At 41.8% G+C, this 18912-nt stretch overlaps 1 protein-coding gene across 2 annotated transcripts in view; it reads right to left on the reverse strand.

The window, feature by feature from the left end:
• Positions 1-18912, reverse strand: part of osbpl5 (oxysterol binding protein-like 5) — a 118412-nt gene that overhangs the window by 89542 nt on the left and 9958 nt on the right. Inside the window, exon 3 of one of the 2 annotated variants that reach the window (XM_064930625.1) lies at positions 9967-10028. The exons of the other annotated variant lie outside the window; for it this stretch is intronic. The gene's annotated coding sequence lies outside the window, so the exon portion shown is untranslated. The remainder of the gene's footprint in view (positions 1-9966; positions 10029-18912) is intronic. 2 annotated transcript variants of the gene reach the window in all.

The raw sequence follows: 18912 nt of genomic DNA on the forward strand, positions 1-18912 counted from the left end.
AGGTAACAACACATCCGCAACGCTGATCCTCAACACAGGGGCCCCTCATGGGGGCGTGCTCATTCCCCTCCTGTACTCCCTGTTCACTCATGACTGCACGGCCATGAGTGACAAAGACAAAGGAGATGATTGTGGATCACAAGACAGGGCTGCAGTGGAGCAGGTTGAAAGCTTCAAGTTCCTTGGTGTCCACATCACCAACAAACTGTCATGTTTCAAGCACACCAAGACAGTCGTGAAGAGGGCACGACAAAACCTATTCCCCCTCAGGAGACTGAAAAGATTTGGTATGGGTCCTCAGATCCTCAAAAACTATACAGCTGCACCATCGAGAGCATCCTGACTGGTTGCATCAATGCCTGGTATGACAACTGACCGGGATTCAACCACAAGGTACTACAGAGGGTGGTGCAAACGACCAGTACATCACTCGGGCCAAGCTTCCTGCCACCCAGGACCGCTATACCAGGCGGTGTCAGAGGAAGGCCCTAAAAATTGTCAAAGACTCCAGCCACGATAGTCAGACTGTTATCTCTGCTACCGCATGGAAAGCGGTACCAGAGCGCCAAGTCTATGTCCAAGAGGCTTCTAAAACAGCTTCTACCCCCAAGCCTAAAGACTCCTGAACATATAATCAAAGGGTTGCCTAGACTATTTGCAACCCCCTCTTTTACACTGCTGCTAGTCTCTGTTGTTACCATCTATGCACAGTCACTTTAATAACTACCTACATTTACAGTTGAAGTCAGACCTTAGCCAAACACATTTAAAAACTCAGTTTTTCACAATTCCTGACATCTAATCCTTGTAATAATTCCCTGTCTTCGGTCAGTAAGGATCACCACTTTATTTTAAGTATGTGAAATGTCAGAATAATAGTAGAGAAATTATTTATTTCAGATATTCTTTCATCACATTCCCAGTGGGTCAGAAGTTTACACACACACTCAATTAGTATTTGGTAGCATTGTCTTTAAATTGTTTAGCTTGGGTCAAACATTTTGGGTAGCCTTCCACAAGCTTCCACAATAAGTTGGGTGTATTTTGACCCATTCGTCCAGACAGAGCTGGTGTAACTGCGTCAGGTTTGTAGGCCTCCTTGCTCGCACACGCTTTCTCAGTTCTGCCCACAAATTTTCCATGTGATTGAGGTCAGGGCTTTGTGATGGCCAATAAGAATACCTTGACTTGGTTGTCCTTAAGCCATTTTGCGACAACTATGGAAGTATGCTTGGGGTCGTTGTCCATTTGGAAAACCCATTTGCGACCAAGCTTTAACGTCCTGAATGATGTCTTGAGATGTTGCTTCAATATATCCACATAATTCCCCTTCCTCATGATGCCATCAATTTTGTGAAGTGCACCAGTCCCTCCTGCAGCAAAGCACCCCCACAACACGATGCTGCCAGCCCCATGCTTCACGGTTGGGATTATTGTAGGACCAAAAAAAAGCTGATACCGATTAAAATCGGCTGATTTTTTATTTTTTTATAGTATTGCCAGTGTAACAGTATAGCTTCCGTCCCTCTCCTCGCTCCTCCCTGGGCCTGAACCAGGAACACAACAACAACAGCCACCCTCGAAGAAGCATTACCCATGCAGAGCAAGGGGAACAACCACTCCAAGTCTCAGAGCGAGTTACGTTTGAAACGCTATTAGCGTGCACCCCGCTAACGAGCTAGCCGTTTCACATTGGTTACACCAGCCTAATCTCAGGAGTTGACTTGAAGTCATAAACAGTGCAATGCTTGACGCACAACGAAGAGCTGCTGGCAAAACGCACAAAAGTGCTGTTTGAATGAATGCTTACGAGCCTGCTGCTGCCTACCACCGCTCAGTCAGACTGCTCTATCAAATCATACTTAGTTATAACATGATAACAGACAGAAATACGAGCATTCGGTCATTAATATGGCCGAATCCGGAAACTATCATCTCGAAAACAAGACGTTTATTCTTTCAGTGAAATACGGATCCGGTGGCATCCATTAGTCTAAATATTCCTGTTACATTGCACAACCTTCAATGTCATAATTACGTAAAATTCTGGCAAATTAGGCGGCCCAAACTGTTGCATATACACTGTCTATGCGTGCAATGAACGCAAGAGAAGTGACACAATTTCACCTGGTTGATATTGAACGGTAACCTGGATTTATTTTAGCTAAATATGCAGGTTTAAAAAGATATACACTTCTGTGTATTGATTTTCAGAAAGGCCTTTCTGTTCATGGTTAGGTACACATTGGAGCAACGATACGCACCGCATTGATTATATGCAACGCAGGACACGCTAGATAAACTAGTAATATCATCAACCATGTGTAGTTAACTAGTGATTATGATTGATTGATTGTTTTTTATAAGATAAGTTTAATGCTAGCTAGCAACTTAATTTGGCTTACTGCATTCGCGTAACAGGCAGTCTCCTCGTGGAGTGTAATGAGTGGCAGATGGTTAGAGCGTTGGACTAGTTAACTGTACGGTTGCAAGATTGAATCCCCCGAACTGACAAGGTGAAAATCTGTCATTCTGCCCCTGAACGAGGCAGGTAACCCACCGTTCCTAGGACATTGAAAATAGGAATATGTTCTTAACTGACTTGCCTAGTTAAATAAAGATTAAAACTTCTTCAGGATTATGTACCTGTACAGGAACCAAATCAGCAGAAATTCCAGAGCGCCAACTAATTGTACTCGTTAAAACTCAAACTTTCATTAAAAATCACATGCAGGGTATTCAATTCAAGCCACAATCGTTGTGAATATAGCCAACATGTCAGATTTGTAAAATGCTTTTCGGCGAAAGCACAAGAAGCTATTATCTGATAGCATGCTGCCCCCAGAAACGGGGGGACGTAAACAAAGAAATTAGCGTAGCCGGCGCTACCCAAAACGCAGAAATAAAATATAAAACATTCATTACCTTTGACGAGATTCTTTGTTGGCACTCCTATATGTCCCATAAACATCACAATTGGGTCTTTTTTTCGATTAAATCGGTCCATATATAGCCAAAATGTCCATTTATGAACACCGTGAAATCCATGGAAAAAGGCACGTTTCCCAACGCAACGTAATTTTTTAAAATTCATAAAGTTGCCTATAAACTTTGACAAAACACTTCAACCTACATCTGTAATCCAAGTTTAGGTATTAGTAAACGTTAATAAACGATCAAATTGATCACGGAGCGATCTGTATTCAATAACTCAAAGTTTTCAAAACGAAGTCCAATTTCTAGTCGACATCTTTTTTGGGTGCACATCTGAAGACCGGATGTGGTATTCAGTGATCTGACCAAGAATAAATGGGCCTGGAAATCACAACACTGGCGACATCGTGTGGAAGCTGTAGGAATTGCACGCTCAGTCCCATCATTTATGGAAAGCCATAGACAATACAGAGACTGGCGGATGGATTTTTTCTTCTTCGATTTTGTGATGAGGTTTTCTTGGGATTTTCACCACGGAACTCGTTCTGTTATAGTCACAGACACCATTGAACCAGTTCTAGAAACTTCAGAGTGTTTTCTATGCACACATACTAATCATATGCATATACTATATTCCTGGCATGAGTAGCAGGACGTTGAAATGTTGCGAGATTTTTAACAGAATGTTGAAGGTTGAAGGTTTTAATAAATATATATATATATATATATATATATATATATATATATATATATATATATATATATATATATATTGAAACCAAGCCTTAAATCGGCCAGATCGGTGTCCAAAAATACCGATTTAAGATTGTTATGAAAATTTGAAATCGGCCCTAATTAAAATCGGCCATTCCGATTAATCGGTTGACCTCTAATTCAGACCCCTGGACTTTTTCCACAATTTCTTACGTTGCAGCCTTACTCTAAAATGTTTTTTTTTTTTTTATTATTAATAAAAACTTAAAACATTCCTCAATATACATGTAGAGAATTATTCAGACCCTTGACTCAGTACTTTGTTGAAGTACCTTTGGCAGCAATTACAGCCTCAAGTCTTCTTGGGTATGTCCCTAAATGCTTGGCACACCTGTATTTTGGTAGTTTATCGCATTCTTTTCTGCAGATCCTCTCAAAATCTATCAGGTTGGATGGGCAGCGTCACTGCACAGTTATTTTCAAGTCTCTCCAGAGATGATCAACTGGGTTCCAGTCAGAGCTCTAGCTGGACCATACAAGGACATTGAGACTTGTCTCGAAGCCACGGCTGCGTTGTCTTGGCTGTGTGCTTAGGGTCATTATCCTGTTGGAAGGTGAACCTTTGCCCCAGTCTGAGGTCCTGAGCGCTCTGGACCAGGGTTTTCATCAAGGCTCTTTGCGCCGTTCATCTTTCCCTCGATCCTGACTAGACTCCCAGTCCCTGCCGCTGAAAAATATCCCCACAGAATCATGCTGCCACCACCATGCTTCACCGTAGGGATGGTGCCAGGTTTCCTCCAGATGTGATGCTTGGCATTCAGGCTTGGTTTCAATAGACAAGAGAATCTTGGTCAGAGTCCTTTAGGTGCCTTTCGGCAAACTCCAAGCGGCTGTCGTGCCTTTTACTGAGGAGTGGCTTCCGTCTGGCCGCTCTACCATAAAGGCCTGATTGGTGGAGTGCTGCAGAGATGGATCTCCTTCTGGAGGGTTCTCCCATCTCCATAGAGGAGCTCTGTCAGTGACCATCGTGTTCTTGGTTACCTCCCTGACCAAGACCCTTCTCCCCTGACTGCTCAGTTTGATTGGGCGGCAAGCTCTAGGAAGAGTCTTGGTGGTTCCAAAACCGCAGACATTTTTTGGTACCCTTCCCCAGATGTCCTTCAACACCATCCCGTCTCAAAGCTCCACGGACATGGCTTGGTTTTTGCTCTGACAACTGTGGGACCTTACAGGTGTGTGCCTTTCCAAATCATGTCCAATCCATTGAATATACCACAGGTGGACTCCAATCAAGTTGTAGAAACATCTCAAGGATGATCAACAGAAATGGGATGCACCTGGGCTCAAATTTTTAGTCTCATAGCAAAGGGTCTGAAATTATTTTTTTATATACATTTGCAAAAAGTTCTAAAAATCTATTCTCGCTTTGTCATTATTTCCAATCCAGTTTAGAATAAGGCTGTGATGTAACAACATGTATGAATTGTAACAAAATGTCTGAATGCATTGTATATGGATGATTTACAAAGCCAGGCACATTTAACATTTAGGCTGTTGATTATTATTAGGTTGTGGTTTCCTCTCTCCTCACTTTTATTAGACATTAACTTCGATATAGGGGGTGCTCTTTTACTTTTTTGGATGAAAAACATTCCCATTTTAAACAAGATAATATGTCACGAAAAGATGCTCGACTATGTATATAATTGACAGCTTTGGAAAGAAAACACTGACGTTTCCAAAACTGCAAAGATATTGTCTGTGAGTGCAACAGAACTGATGTTACAGGCAAAACCCAGATAAAAATCCAATCAGGAAGTGCCCCAGATTTTGAAACCGCCTCATTCCAATGACTCCTTTTATGGCTGTGAAGGAGCTAGGAGTCAGCTGACGTTTTCCACGTTTTTCCCAAGGTGTCTACAGCATTGTGACGTATTTGTAGGCATATCATTGGAAGATTGACCATAAGAGACTACATCTACCAGGTGGTCGCTTGGTGTCCTCCATTGCAATTATTGCGTAATCTCCAGCTGCAGTATTTTTCCGTTTGCTTCTGATGACAAGCCAACTGCCACCACTGATAGATTATCGAATAGATATGTAAAAAACACATTGAGAATTGATTCTAAACAACGTTTGCCATGTTACTGTCGATATTATGGAGCTAATTTGGAAAAAAGTTTTGCGTTGTAAGTGACTGCATTTTCCGGTATTTTTCTTAGCCAAACGTGATGAATAAAACAGAGCTATTTTGTCTACACAAATAATCTTTTTGGAAAAAATGAACATTTGCTATCTAACTAAGAGTCTCGTCATTGAAAACATTCGAAGTTCTTCAATGGTAAATTATTTTTATTTGAATGCTTTTCTTGTTTTTGTGAAAATGTTGCCTGCTGAATGCTAGGCTTAATGCTATGCTAGGCTATCAATACTCTTACACAAATGTTTGTGTAGCTTTGGTTGAAAAGCATATTTTGAAAATCTGAGATGACAGTGTTGTTAACAAAAGGCTAAGCTTGTGTTTCAATATATTTATTTCATTTCATTTGCGATTTTCATGAATAGGAAACGTTGCGTTATGGTAATGAGCTTGAGGCTATGATTACGCTCCCGGATACGGGATTGCTCGACGCTAGAGGTTAAAGGCAAGGGCGGTTTTCTCATCTCCTAACGCCACTACTGCCTCCGTCACATTGTTCTCAACACCAATATGCTGGGTAACTGCTATTATGCAAATAGCAATATGGTCTAGGAAAAGGCGACAATTCAATAGCGCACTGATGTTTCAGAACCGCAGACAGTGATGGCTATCCAATGCGGGAGAAAGAGCAGGGATGTTGCAACTTGCACCATTGTTCTGATTTAATAGAACAATATACAATTTCAGTAGCACGTCTTAGAATAATGTACTGTGCCATCCCCACAGCCTCCACAATAATCTTTGGCATGATATTTTTAGCTAGCTAAGAAGATCACATTTAATGGCTAGTTAGCATCGCAAGCTAGCAAATGTTAGCTAGCTGGCAGCTAACGTCGACATGACAGAATTTCCATGCAATTTGGTTTAGCCAGCTTTTTTGGATTAGCACTCTAGCTAGCTAGCGAGCTAACCTTTGAACCCAGGTACTGTCTATCTAGAAAGCTGGTAAGTTAGCTAACATCCTTTGTCAGCACAACAGTTGTTCCAATTTTAAGACTAGCTAGTTAGCATATTAGCAAACATGTTGATAGCTAGTTATGTGTTAGCAAGTAATGTTAAACACTAGCTACCTATTATTATGAGCTAGCAGTAGATAAATAGCTAAGCCTAAATGCTATAAATCATGACAATGATAATGATAGTAGAGGTATCTAGTGTATTTGCAAACAATTCATATATCCTCCCCCAGATTCCTCTAAAGGTCTCAGTCTCCAGGATGGGAAAATGGATGTGTTTCCATGGCCGAGCACCCGAACACAAGCTGAAGATCACCATGCGCAATGCCAAGCGTTGGCTGGAGTGGTGTAAAACTCGCTGATATTGAACTTTGGAGAGTGGAAACGCGTTCTCTGGAGTGATGAATCACGATTCACCATCTAGCAGTCCGACGGACAAAGCTGTGTTTGGCAGGTCCCAGGAGAATGCTACCTGCTCAAATGCAGTGTCAACTGTAAAGTTTGCTGGAGGATGAATAATGGTCTGGGGCTTTTTTTTTTCATGCTTTCGGGCTAGGCCCCTGGGTTCCAGTGAAGGGAAATCTTAACTCTTCAGCATACAATGACATTGTAGAAAATTCTGTGCTTTCAACTTTGTGGCAACAGTTTGGGGAAGGCCGTTTGGTGTTTCAGCATGACAATGCCCAAGTGCACAAAGCGAGGGCTATATAGAAATGGTTTGTCGAGATCGGTGTGGAAGAACTTGACTGGCCGGAACAGAGCCCTGACCTCAACCCCATCAAAACAACTTTGGGAGGAATTGTAGTGCAGACTGAGAGCCAGGCCTAATCACCAAACCTCAGTGCTCGACCACACTAATGCGCTTTGTGGCTGAATGGAAGCAAGTCCCCGTAGCAATGTTCCAACATCTAGTGGAAAGCCTTCCCAGAAGAGTGGAAGCTGTTATAGCAGCAAAGGGGGACCAACTCCATATTAATGCCCATGATTTTGGAATGAGATGTTCGATGAGCAGGTGTTCACATAACCTACTTTTGGTCACGTAGTGTTTCAGGAGTTATAAATGTTGGTAACGCATTTATTAATAATTAATTGACACTTTAAAATAAGGTATCTTTTAGCAGTTATACATTTGGGTAAATCATTAAGAGATTTGAGAGTTCACTCAGACCTTAAACATACTTATAGGGAGTATTGGGTACTCATCACTACATACAGAAGAGACAAATCAACACGGTTAAACAATGCAACAAGAAATAATAAAATAATACGAATATAAAGTAAATGGCTCGGTAAAATAAACCTTTTCGCAAAAGTATAGTACAGGAATACAGGCACAATTTATAGTCCAATAGTTACACATGTTTTGGGAAAGGGGGACAGGGGTGCAAGTGTTAAGATTTGCAGAATTTAGCAATCATAATAAGAGTCTGATAGCAGCAGTTGTGACGTATGTGTAGCATGAGTGTGTGCGCGCATGAGCTAAGGGGCAGAGAATCAGGGCTAGTGATCAGTCCAGTTCAAGTGTTCAGCAGTCTGATTGCTTGCTGATTTAAAAAATGGTCTGGGAGCCTGTTGGTATCAGAAATCATGCGTCGATACAAACTGCCCAACGGTAAGGAAGTGAACACCTAGTGACTGGGGTGTGTGGGGTCCTTAATGATGCTGTAGGTCATCCTCAGACACAGCTTTGAGTATATGTCCTGGATGGATGGTAGCACGGTCCCACTGATGTACTGGGCCGTCTTCACCACCTGCTGGAGGGCCTTATGGTGGTGGTTGGCGATATTCCCGTACCAGGCCGTGATGCAACGGGTCAGGACGCTCTCGATGGTGCGGCGGTAGTTTTTGGACAGGACACAGCTGTCTCAGAATAATCTCAGCTGTGCATAAGTGTTCTAAGCGTAAACTAGGCCTAGTTGACGTGTAATTTACAGTTAAATCTCATAACCATTGGCAGGACTTTCACTCGCCAAGACAAACATGGGAGAGGCAGAATGTAAACATGCTTCCTGCCTGATAAGAGAGAGCAAATTGCTTGCTACATGACCACTTACCTACCATTTCAGCCTGTCCGACATTCTGTCTTTGTGTGTTAGATCTTGCCATCACTGCTTAATTAGTCTCTTGTATATCTATTTATGGAATAGGTAGTGTTATTTCTATGCATTATTTATAAGTGCCGCACATTGTCTTGTGAATATAATTCGGAGCTGGAGATTTTAATCTGTTAACATCAAGTATTTCAGAGAGTGTTTGCTGTAGTTTGCGACTTGCTAAATAAAATGTTTAACTTAAAAACAGAACAAATACGCATCTCAATCCCAATAATGGCTGAATATTTCCACAGCGGTTTGTTCACATGCTCAACGTGGATCACGATGATACAACTAGGAAACGACCAGGAAAGCCCACAACCTAAACATCCACTGTGCTAATGAGAGAATACAAATAAGTCTAAATCACCTTTTCATTATAGGGTTTTTCTTATGTATAAAATGTAAACGTTCCCTGCAGGCAAACTGTGTTGCTGTGCTTTCTATAGCAGCCCGGGGTATCATTATAACCATCTGTCCCAGAACAACCTCCCAAACATCTACTCCCTTCAACCAACCCAAAAGTCTCACACCCTCGCCTGAGGCTCCTAGTTCATTCAGTCTTCAGCGGTTCCCTGCTTTATTTCAGAGGACACAACTGACCTGTAGTCAGTTCACTCATGTGGCAATGTCCTCCTCAGGAGAGAATAACTAAGCCAAATCAATAGGTTAGGTGAAGGTTTACTGATTTAGGTTTAATGATTTACATTTTGGTACAATTGACAATAGGTAAAACACTTTAGGCCTATGTGAAATGCGGCAAAAGACCATTAAAAACTTGCAACATATAAAGATAATAAAATGCACTATGCACCTTTTGGGACATGCCCCATTTCCAATGTCTGCCTGCGCTCAAACACGACGACTCACCCTCATAAAACATACGTGCCATACTGAAACAAGAGTTTTGCTGCCATCAGCTTGGCCCAGAAACTAGCTCTGTTAAGCAACACCACACTCCCACTAGTTTATACCAGGTAAACAGGTGTGTATGTGTGTGGCACAAAAACTACATTCTCACTACTGCTCGCTAACACACAGACTGATTGTAGCAGTGAGCTCAGCTTACCTTTCACCTGAGCAGCACAGGATACCACATCCGGAAGCCTACGTAAGAACAGTCTGCCTTACCTTGGGAGAGAGAGAAGTTTAATTCTGAATCACATGCTCCTTATGAATCACAGTCAGAGGCTGCACATCCCTCCCACAAACACACACCCTCCATATCACAAAACCAACTCCTGAGCCCCACCCAGTTGTCCTGAAGGAGCAGAGACAGGAAGCATTTATGCCTCCCTGGGTAGATCAAGCTGCCCGTTTACACTGTTAGTGATAAAAACCACAGTACAGATTCAGCACGTCTGATTTAACTTGGTCCAAATGCCTCAGCAGCCTTGTATTCTGAATGAAGAAACCTTCATTCAGTCCACTGAAATAGGCTAGTCCAAGTTTTGGCAGGAATACTTGGCAGGAATACTTAGGAGGTTACCCAGTCAATAATTGTAAAGTGTTGGTCCTATGTTTCATGAGCTGAAATAAAACAATTCCAGAAATGTTGCATACTGATCAATATTTCTGTCTATAATAAAGCATTGGGTATTGAGTAGAATGATACCCCATTTCATTGATTCCCAATCCTTAGGTAAATCTGTAGAATGCAATGTGAATGTCAGTACACACAATAGGCTGACTGGGGAGGTGAATTCACAGTCACAGTCCTGCGATAAGAGCTACAACGCTAATATTTGGGTAAACTCTTCACAGTTGTGTTCTGTGGGTGTCACCGAGTAGACTGGTAACCCATTTCATTGCTTCACATTCCGGCCTTGTTTAACATTATCTAAATATGGCATGATTCCACCAATTTTAACCTTCTGCATAACTTTCAATGAGGTACGTTTATTTTGAAGGAAAACTGCAAATTCACAAAACATAACCCTGTCCAGTCGAGTCTCACTAGCCAGATGAAGCTAGCTGGCTGCTTATAACATTAGCTTTGGGCAACAGGGTTAAGTAGCTGGCTAGCTATTTATTTTCATAAGCTGAAGTTCCATTTCAATAGGCAAACAACAAGTGGCTACCGAGCTAATACTTACTCACAAGGATTCCCAAACCATTGCTAAGAATATTGAAAATGACTGCAGTTTCTACTGGTCATTGTTTTCAGGCTGGTTATATTGGTGCTAGCTAGGTACCAAGCTAAAGCAAGCTAGCTACCCCAGAAGTTGCGGTTGAACAAATAATGCTTTATTACCAATGCAGTATTGTAAACACATTGTTTGTGGTCAGTGTTTGCAGACTTTTTTCTCCAGCTTTGACAGTGCTACTGATAGTAATGATGGAGCTTGGCTTGCACGTGCAAATTCAGAACACACAACATTCTATAATAGAACTGTGTTATTTGACGTGTCAAATTAAAAGCTTATTTAACACACCAAATAGCGTTATTTGATGCATATCTTCTTTAGCACGCAAAGCGCCAAACGGCGTTCCATAGTATGTCATGAAGCTAATAGCAGTGACGCTATTACTGTGTAACTCCGATAGGGCAACATGTGTACTGTTGACGAAAGCCAACGCCAAGGGTAATGAATTTCATTATCTTGGCGTTAATGGATTTCACCTTTGAGTTGTCTCGACGAAATTTTCTTCCTCTTTCAAATGACTGCTCGACTTGTCTGCTGTGTGGATCGAGCAGTCAACAATGTAGGCTAGGTTAGGAATGCTGTGTTGCACGTGTAGCGCAAAATTATACGTAGCGTCATTACGTCATGCACCTAAGTTATATAGGTATGTACGTAAGCTTTGACATCAGTGTTAAAATAACTAAAATAACATTTTTAGCTAATTTCGGCAGATTCCGATATGTTCACCGATATATTGTGCATCACTAAAAATCATACTAAAATATCCTTCACTATACAAATGATGTTCATCTTCATGCTTTACAATTGTTTATGCAATATTTATCAAGCGTTGGTGGTTAAAATGCATTCGGAAAGTATTCAGACCCCTTACATTTTTCCATTGATCTTTTTTTGAATAAGGCTGTAATCTGTCTTTCATCAATCTACACACACAATACCCCATAATGACGAAGCAAAAACATTTTTGGGGGGGAAATTTAAGCTGATTTAAAAAAATATCACATTTACATAAGTTTTCAGACCCGTTACTCAGTACTTTGTTGAAGCACCATTGGTAGCGATTACAGCCTAGAGTATTCTTTGGTTTGACGCTACAGGTTTGGCACACCTGTATTTGGGGAGTTTCTCCCATTCTTCTCTGCAGATCCTCTCAAGCTCCATAAGGTTGGATGGGAACCGTAACTGTGGCTGGGCCACTCAAGTACATTCAGAGACTTGACCCGAAGTCATTACTGCGTTGTCTTGGCTGTGTACTTAGTGTCATTGCCCTGTTGGAAAGTGAATGGACCCCAGTCTGAGATCCTCAGTGCTCTGGAGCAGGTTTTCATCAAGGATCTCTTGATCCTGACAAGTCTCCCAGTCCCTGCCCTGAAAAACATCCACACAGCATGATGCTGCCACCACCATGCTTCACCTTAGCGATAGTGCCATATTTCCTCCAGATGTGACACTTGGCATTCAGGGCAAAGAGTTCAGTCTTGGTTTAATCAGACCAGAGATGGTCTGAGAGTCCTTTAGATGCCTTTTGGCAAACCCAAAAGGGATGTCATGTGCCTTTTACTGAGGAGTGGCTTCCGTCTGGCCACTCCACCATAAAGGCCTAATTGGTGGAGTGCTGCAGAGACAGTTGTCCTTATGGAAGGTTCTCCCATCTCCACAGAGGAACTCTGGCGCTCTGTCAGAGTGACCATCGGGTTTTTGGTCACCTCCCTTACCAAGGCCCTTCTCCACCGATTGCTCAGTTCAGCCAAGCGGCCAGCTCGAGGGGGTTCCAAACTTAATCCATTTAAGAATGATGGAGGCCACTGTGTTCTTGTGGACCTTAAATGTTGCAGACATGTTTTTGGTACCCTTCCCCAGATCTGCACCTCAACACAGAGCTCTGTGTCTCGGAGCTCTACGGATAATTCCTTTGACCTCATGGCTCGTTTTTTTGCTCTGACATGCACTGTCAACTGTGGGACCTTATATAGACAGGTGCATGCCTTTCCAAATCATGTCCAATCAATTGAATTTACCACAGGTGGACTCCAAGTTGTAGAAACATTTCAAGGATGATCAATGGAAACAGGATTCACCTGAGCTCAATTTCGAGTCGCATAGCAGAGTCCCTGAATATTTATGTAAATAAGGTATTCATTTCATTTTTAAAAATTTAAACCTATTTTTCTTTGTCATTATGGGACATTGTCTGTAGTTTGCAGTGTTCATTTTATTTTTGTATTCTCTGCTGTGATTGGATAGAGCATAGAGCTGATAGAGCACAATCAGCCCAGCTGCTTCTCAAGTGTTAGCACTGGGCAAGTGGGCATGACTGTAATCCATACCCAACCTACCAGTAAGTCATGACAAACTCTTGTACAAAACTGAGTTTTGTACAATAGTGACTTTATGAACAAAGTTATCAGATTCACACTGTAGTCAGTGACACTAGATTATATTTTTCGGTCTCTTATTGATGCCACATAGGTCATTTTTAAAAACCAGTGAAGTTGGTTCTAAAAAGGGAGTTGACCTTTAATCAGTAGTTTTGAAAAGGCCTATAATTTTGAAAAGGATTATAAACAAACACTGACCTTGTGGTATTTCACTGATGAAGGACAAGTTATTTTAATTAAACTAATTTTGAGAGGGCCTGAAGCACTTCCCCAATCAGGCCTTTATGGTAGAGTGGCCAGAGGGAAGCCACTCCTCAGTAAAAGGCACATGACAGTCAGCTTGGTGTTTGCCAAAAGGCACCTAAAGACTCTCAGACCATGAAAAACAAGGTTCTCTGGTCTGATGAAACCAAGATTGAACTCTTTGGCCTGAACGCCAAATGTCACGTCTGGAGGAAACATAGCACCAACCCTACGGTGAAGCATGATGGTGGCAGCATCATGCTGTGGGGATGTTTTTGCGGCAGGGACTGGGAGACCAGTCAGGATCGAGGGAAAGATGAGCAGCACAAAGTACAGAGATCCTTGATAGGATCAGAGAGAAAAGTAGAGAAAAACATGGATTACAGGTATCATCCACACTGAGCTGAAGGCTAGAGCTGCCCCTTTCAAGGTGTGGGACACTAACCCAGACGCTTGTAAGGAATCCCACTGTGGACTCCCTAGTGGCGCAGTGGTCTAAGGCACTGCATCGCAGTGCTTGCTGTGCCACTAAAGATTATGGGTTTGAGTCCGGGCTCGGTCGCAGCCAGCCGCGACCGGGAGACCCATGGGGCGGCGTACAATTGGCCCAGCGTCATCTGGGTTAGGGGAGGGTTTGGCCGGCAGGGATGTTCTTGCCCCATCGAACTAGCGACTCCTGTGGCGGACCGGGCGCAGTGCACGCTGACACTGTTGCCAGGTGTACGGTGTTTCCTCCGACACGTTGGTGCGGCTGGCTTCCGGGTTAGGCGGGCGTCGTGTCAAGAAGCAGTGTGGCTTGGTTGGGTTTTGGGGGATAAAAAAAAAATGTTTTACCTTTATTTAACTAGGCAAGTCAGTTAAGAACAAATTCTTAATTTCAATGACGGCCTAGGAACAGTGGGTTAACTGCCTGTTCAGGGGCAGAACGACAGATTTGTACCTTGTCTACTCGGGAATCGAACTTGCAACCTTTCGGTTACTAGTCCAACGCTCTAACCACTAGGCTACCCTGCCACCCCGATGCATGCCCCTCGACCTTCGCCACTCCTGAGTCCGTACGGGAGTTGCAGCGATGAGACAAAACTAACTACCAATTGGATACCATGAAATTGGGGAGAGAAAGGGCTAAAAAAATAAAAAATATACACACACAAATAGCAATCCCACTGTGACCTCCGATGAGCCATCAAACAGGCAAAGTGTCAATACACTGGATGCTCATCAAATGTGGCAGGGCTTGTAAACTATTTAAGTGCAGAGATTACATGTATTTTTCCCCCCAGCCCGTTTCTAGACAGGTGCATGATAAATGGTCCATTCTAAATCAAAACAAATTTCACACATATTATTTAGTATATGTGAAGACAATATTAACTCAAGAATAGTCTGATGGGTGAAAATACTAGCCGCATCACTTGTAAATGATACATTATCACTTGTGAATGATGCCCAGCATAAGGCAAGAAACAATGCCTTTTTCAAATCAGTCGCACACCTCACTAAAGTGGCCAAATAACTTCTTAAAATTAAGCACATTAATCTGCTTTACAAGGGGTGTAAAGCCTAACTGGCATGCATACGCAGCGCATGAGTTTCAAGTTTGGGAAAGATCCTTTACCATAAAAATGCACCTTTATAATAAAAGCATGACATGTATGATCACATTTGCAATCACTTTTGATAAGTGTTTTCCCGCTAATGGAAAGTTTGCACTTATAGCCTACTGCCATGTGTGTATATAATGTGAAGATGGCCAAATACTTTGTACACATTTGAAGCTAAACGTTCTGATCTGTTGCGTCAGCCTTATCGCGTAGAAGAGTTGTAAATTGTTGTTTTAAAAGTCCTAGACTATGCTCGGAATATTTAATTTTTGCACAGAGTAGGTCAACTTTTGTACTATGAGGGATAGTAGATTGACATAGGCTAGTGCTTTTGCTGTTCGTTAGGCTTACTCATCTTGTTGGCTGACAAAGTACATGTGGACAGTTCTTCCAATATCTTCAATATGCACCTCGGAATTGGATAATTTTTCTCACATGTTGCCAAAACTCAACAGCACGGGCCACTAGTCAAAATATGTGCTTTGATTTAAACTAAAACAATCTGCTCAAATTCGCTTTCTGTACATAATTCAAAATCATCTAAATGCATATTCCCATGAAACTGATTGAGATCAAATGGCTGGACGTTTCACAATTGACAGCAAGTAATTTGAAGGGAGGGTGACCAAACATTTGTACGTTAGAGATATACACATGCACACAAAGTGATTTGGATATTCAGCTCTGAGGAAAAGGGATGGGTTACCTCTGGATCCGCAGCCTCTGCCCTTTATTTAAGTAAGGAAAGGGAACATATGTGAGCGAGCAAACACACTCTTTGACTGAGTTCCTAATATACCTCCTCTCACCTCACATGCAGATGTTATGAAGAGATCGCTGCTAGGTAACCACACAGACTGCTCCAGTGAGCGCTTAAGGCAGGTCCTGAACATGCGCTCATTGGCTTTGTGGCCACCAGTCTATGACTATCTTAGCTCTCTATATGAGAGATGAATGAAGAGAGCACATGACAGGCACTAATACCCAGACCCTCTTCGAACCCATACATTAGCGGTTGCGGCTCGCTCATCTCCTATACTTCAGCCCTCAACTTTATTGAGAGTTCCAATGTGGTTCCTGAGTCGTTTTGGCAAGGCCTCCTTCGCATTTGTCTTTGACCGCCCTTAACATAAACCCAATCACAGTTTGCTACATAACGTCACAGCCAGGTTTGCAAAATCCTTTGAAAACATAGAGGGAGGCTTCCCAATCAGGCCGGCTTACTTGTGCTATAGGCATACAAGGGATACAGATTTCCCTTAGGTCATAAAATCAAGGATTCCTGATTCATCAGGAAAAAGCACAGCTTAAGTGTGGAGAAAACAGAGTAGAGAAAAAGATGGAGCAAGGAGCTCTAACTCAACTAAAAGCGTACAAGTTTTAATGCAATACCAAACACTGCTTTAACTGAAGCCCAAGTACGCAGCTGTGATGCAGTGCAGCTCTATTCTGCCCAGGAAAAAAGTAGGCCACAGCATCTACCAGCGCTGAGCTGGAGTTGAGACACAAATACACATCAAGAATAGGAAATGGGCTTCAAATTCAATGACACCTTGTTGTAGCCTACGCAAAGGAGAAGTATCTGAAAAAGGCATTTGAAATGTTTACTAAACTACTGAGCAATTAAAACCAAGAGAAAAAAACTTTCCCCACAATAGCCACAGACTGGGTTAAAAGTGAATCACACTAATAACTGATTAGCCAAGTGCAACGAACAAGCTGAACATAGTTTAATAAGAAAGACCCCACTTTATTAAGACCAGCTGTAATAAATGTATAGATAAATTGGAATACATTTGTAACAGTAGGCCTACACGTTTTACATTCACAAAATGTAGGTAAATTGACAGAGTAGAAGTATTGTGGTAAGCTAGTAAATAAGACTATTTTATTTTAGTTGTATGGAATGCATTGTTTCCAATAGGATTTTTTCGGTAGAACTACTGAGGTTACTTTTGGTGAATACATTTTTTTTAAGGACATCCTACTCCAAAATACACCATCAGTAAAAAGATTTAGAATAAATACTCATTCAAGGGTTTCTTTATTTTTACTATTTTCTACATTGTAGAATAATAGTGAAGACATCAAAACTATGAAATAACACATGGAATCATGTAGTAACCAAAACGGTGTTACACAAATCAAAATAGATTTTAGATTGTTCAAAGTAGCCACCCTTTGCCTTGATGACAGCATTGCACACTAGGCACTCTCTCAACCACCTTCACCTGGAATACTTTTCCAACAGTCTTGAAGGAGTTCACACATATGCTGAGCACTTTTGGGGGGCTTTTCTTCCACTCTGTGGTCCACTCATCCCAAACCATCTCAAATGGGTTGAAGTCGGGTGATTGTGGAGGCCAGGTCATCTGATGCAGCACTCCATCACTCTCGACCTTGGTCAAATAGCCCTTAACTTCTTCGATATAGGGGGCGGTCTTTTAATTTTTGAATAAAAAAACGTTCCCGTTTTAAACAAGATATTTTGTCACTAAAAGATGCGACTATGCATATAATTGACAGCTTTGGAAAGAAAACACTTTGACGTTTCCAAAACTGCAAAGATATTGTCTGTGAGTGCACCAGAACTAATGCTACAGGCGAAACCAAGATGAAATTTCATACAGGAAATGCCCCAGACTTTGAATGCGCTGTGTTCCAATGTCTCCTTATATGGCTGTGAATGCGCCAGGAATGAGCCTACACTTTCTGTCATTTCCCCAAGGTGTCTGCAGCATTGTGACGTATTTGTAGGCATATCATTGGAAGATTGACCATAAGAGACTACATTTACCAGGTGTCCGCTTGGTGTCCTCCGTCGAAATTATTGCGTAATCTCCAGCTGCGTGCACTTTTCCCATTTGGTTGAGGAGAAAGGCAACTGCCACGAATGATTTATCATCGAATAGATGATATGTGAAAAACACCTTGAGGATTGATTCTAAACAACGTTTGCCATGTTTCTGTCGATATTATGGAGTTAATTTGGAAAAAAGTTTGGCGTTGTAATGACTGAATTTTCTGGTTTTTTTCTTAGCCAAACGTAATGAACAAAACGGAGCGATTTCTCCTACACAAATAATCTTTTTGGAAAAACTGAACATTTGCTATCTAACTGAGAGTCTCCTCATTGAAAACATCCGAAGTTCTTCAAAGGTAAATTATTTTATTTGAATGCTTTTCTTGTTTTTGTGAAAATGTTGCCTGCTGAATGCTAGGCTTAATGCTATGCTAGCTATCAATACTCTTACACAAATGCTTGTGTAGCTATGGTTGAAAAGCATATTTTGAAAATCTGAGATGACAGTGTTGTTAACAAAAGGCTAAGCTTGTGAGCCAATATATTTATTTCATTTCATTTGCGATTTTCATGAATAGTTAACGTTGCGTTATGCTAATGAGCTTGAGGCTATGATTACGCTCCCGGATACGGGATTGCTCGACGCTAGAGGTTAAACAGCTTGGAGGTCAATGTCCTGTTGAAAAACAAATGATAGAATTCTGTGGTAGCCTTGCTGGTTAAGTGTGCCTTGAATTCTAAATTAAACACAGACACTGTCACCAGCAAAGCACCCCCACACCATCAAACCTCCTCCTCCATGCTTCACAGTGGGAAATACACATGCGGAGATCATCCGTT

Source organism: Oncorhynchus masou, chromosome 22 (genome assembly GCF_036934945.1).
Source record: "Oncorhynchus masou masou isolate Uvic2021 chromosome 22, UVic_Omas_1.1, whole genome shotgun sequence".
NCBI lineage: Eukaryota > Metazoa > Chordata > Actinopteri > Salmoniformes > Salmonidae > Oncorhynchus > Oncorhynchus masou.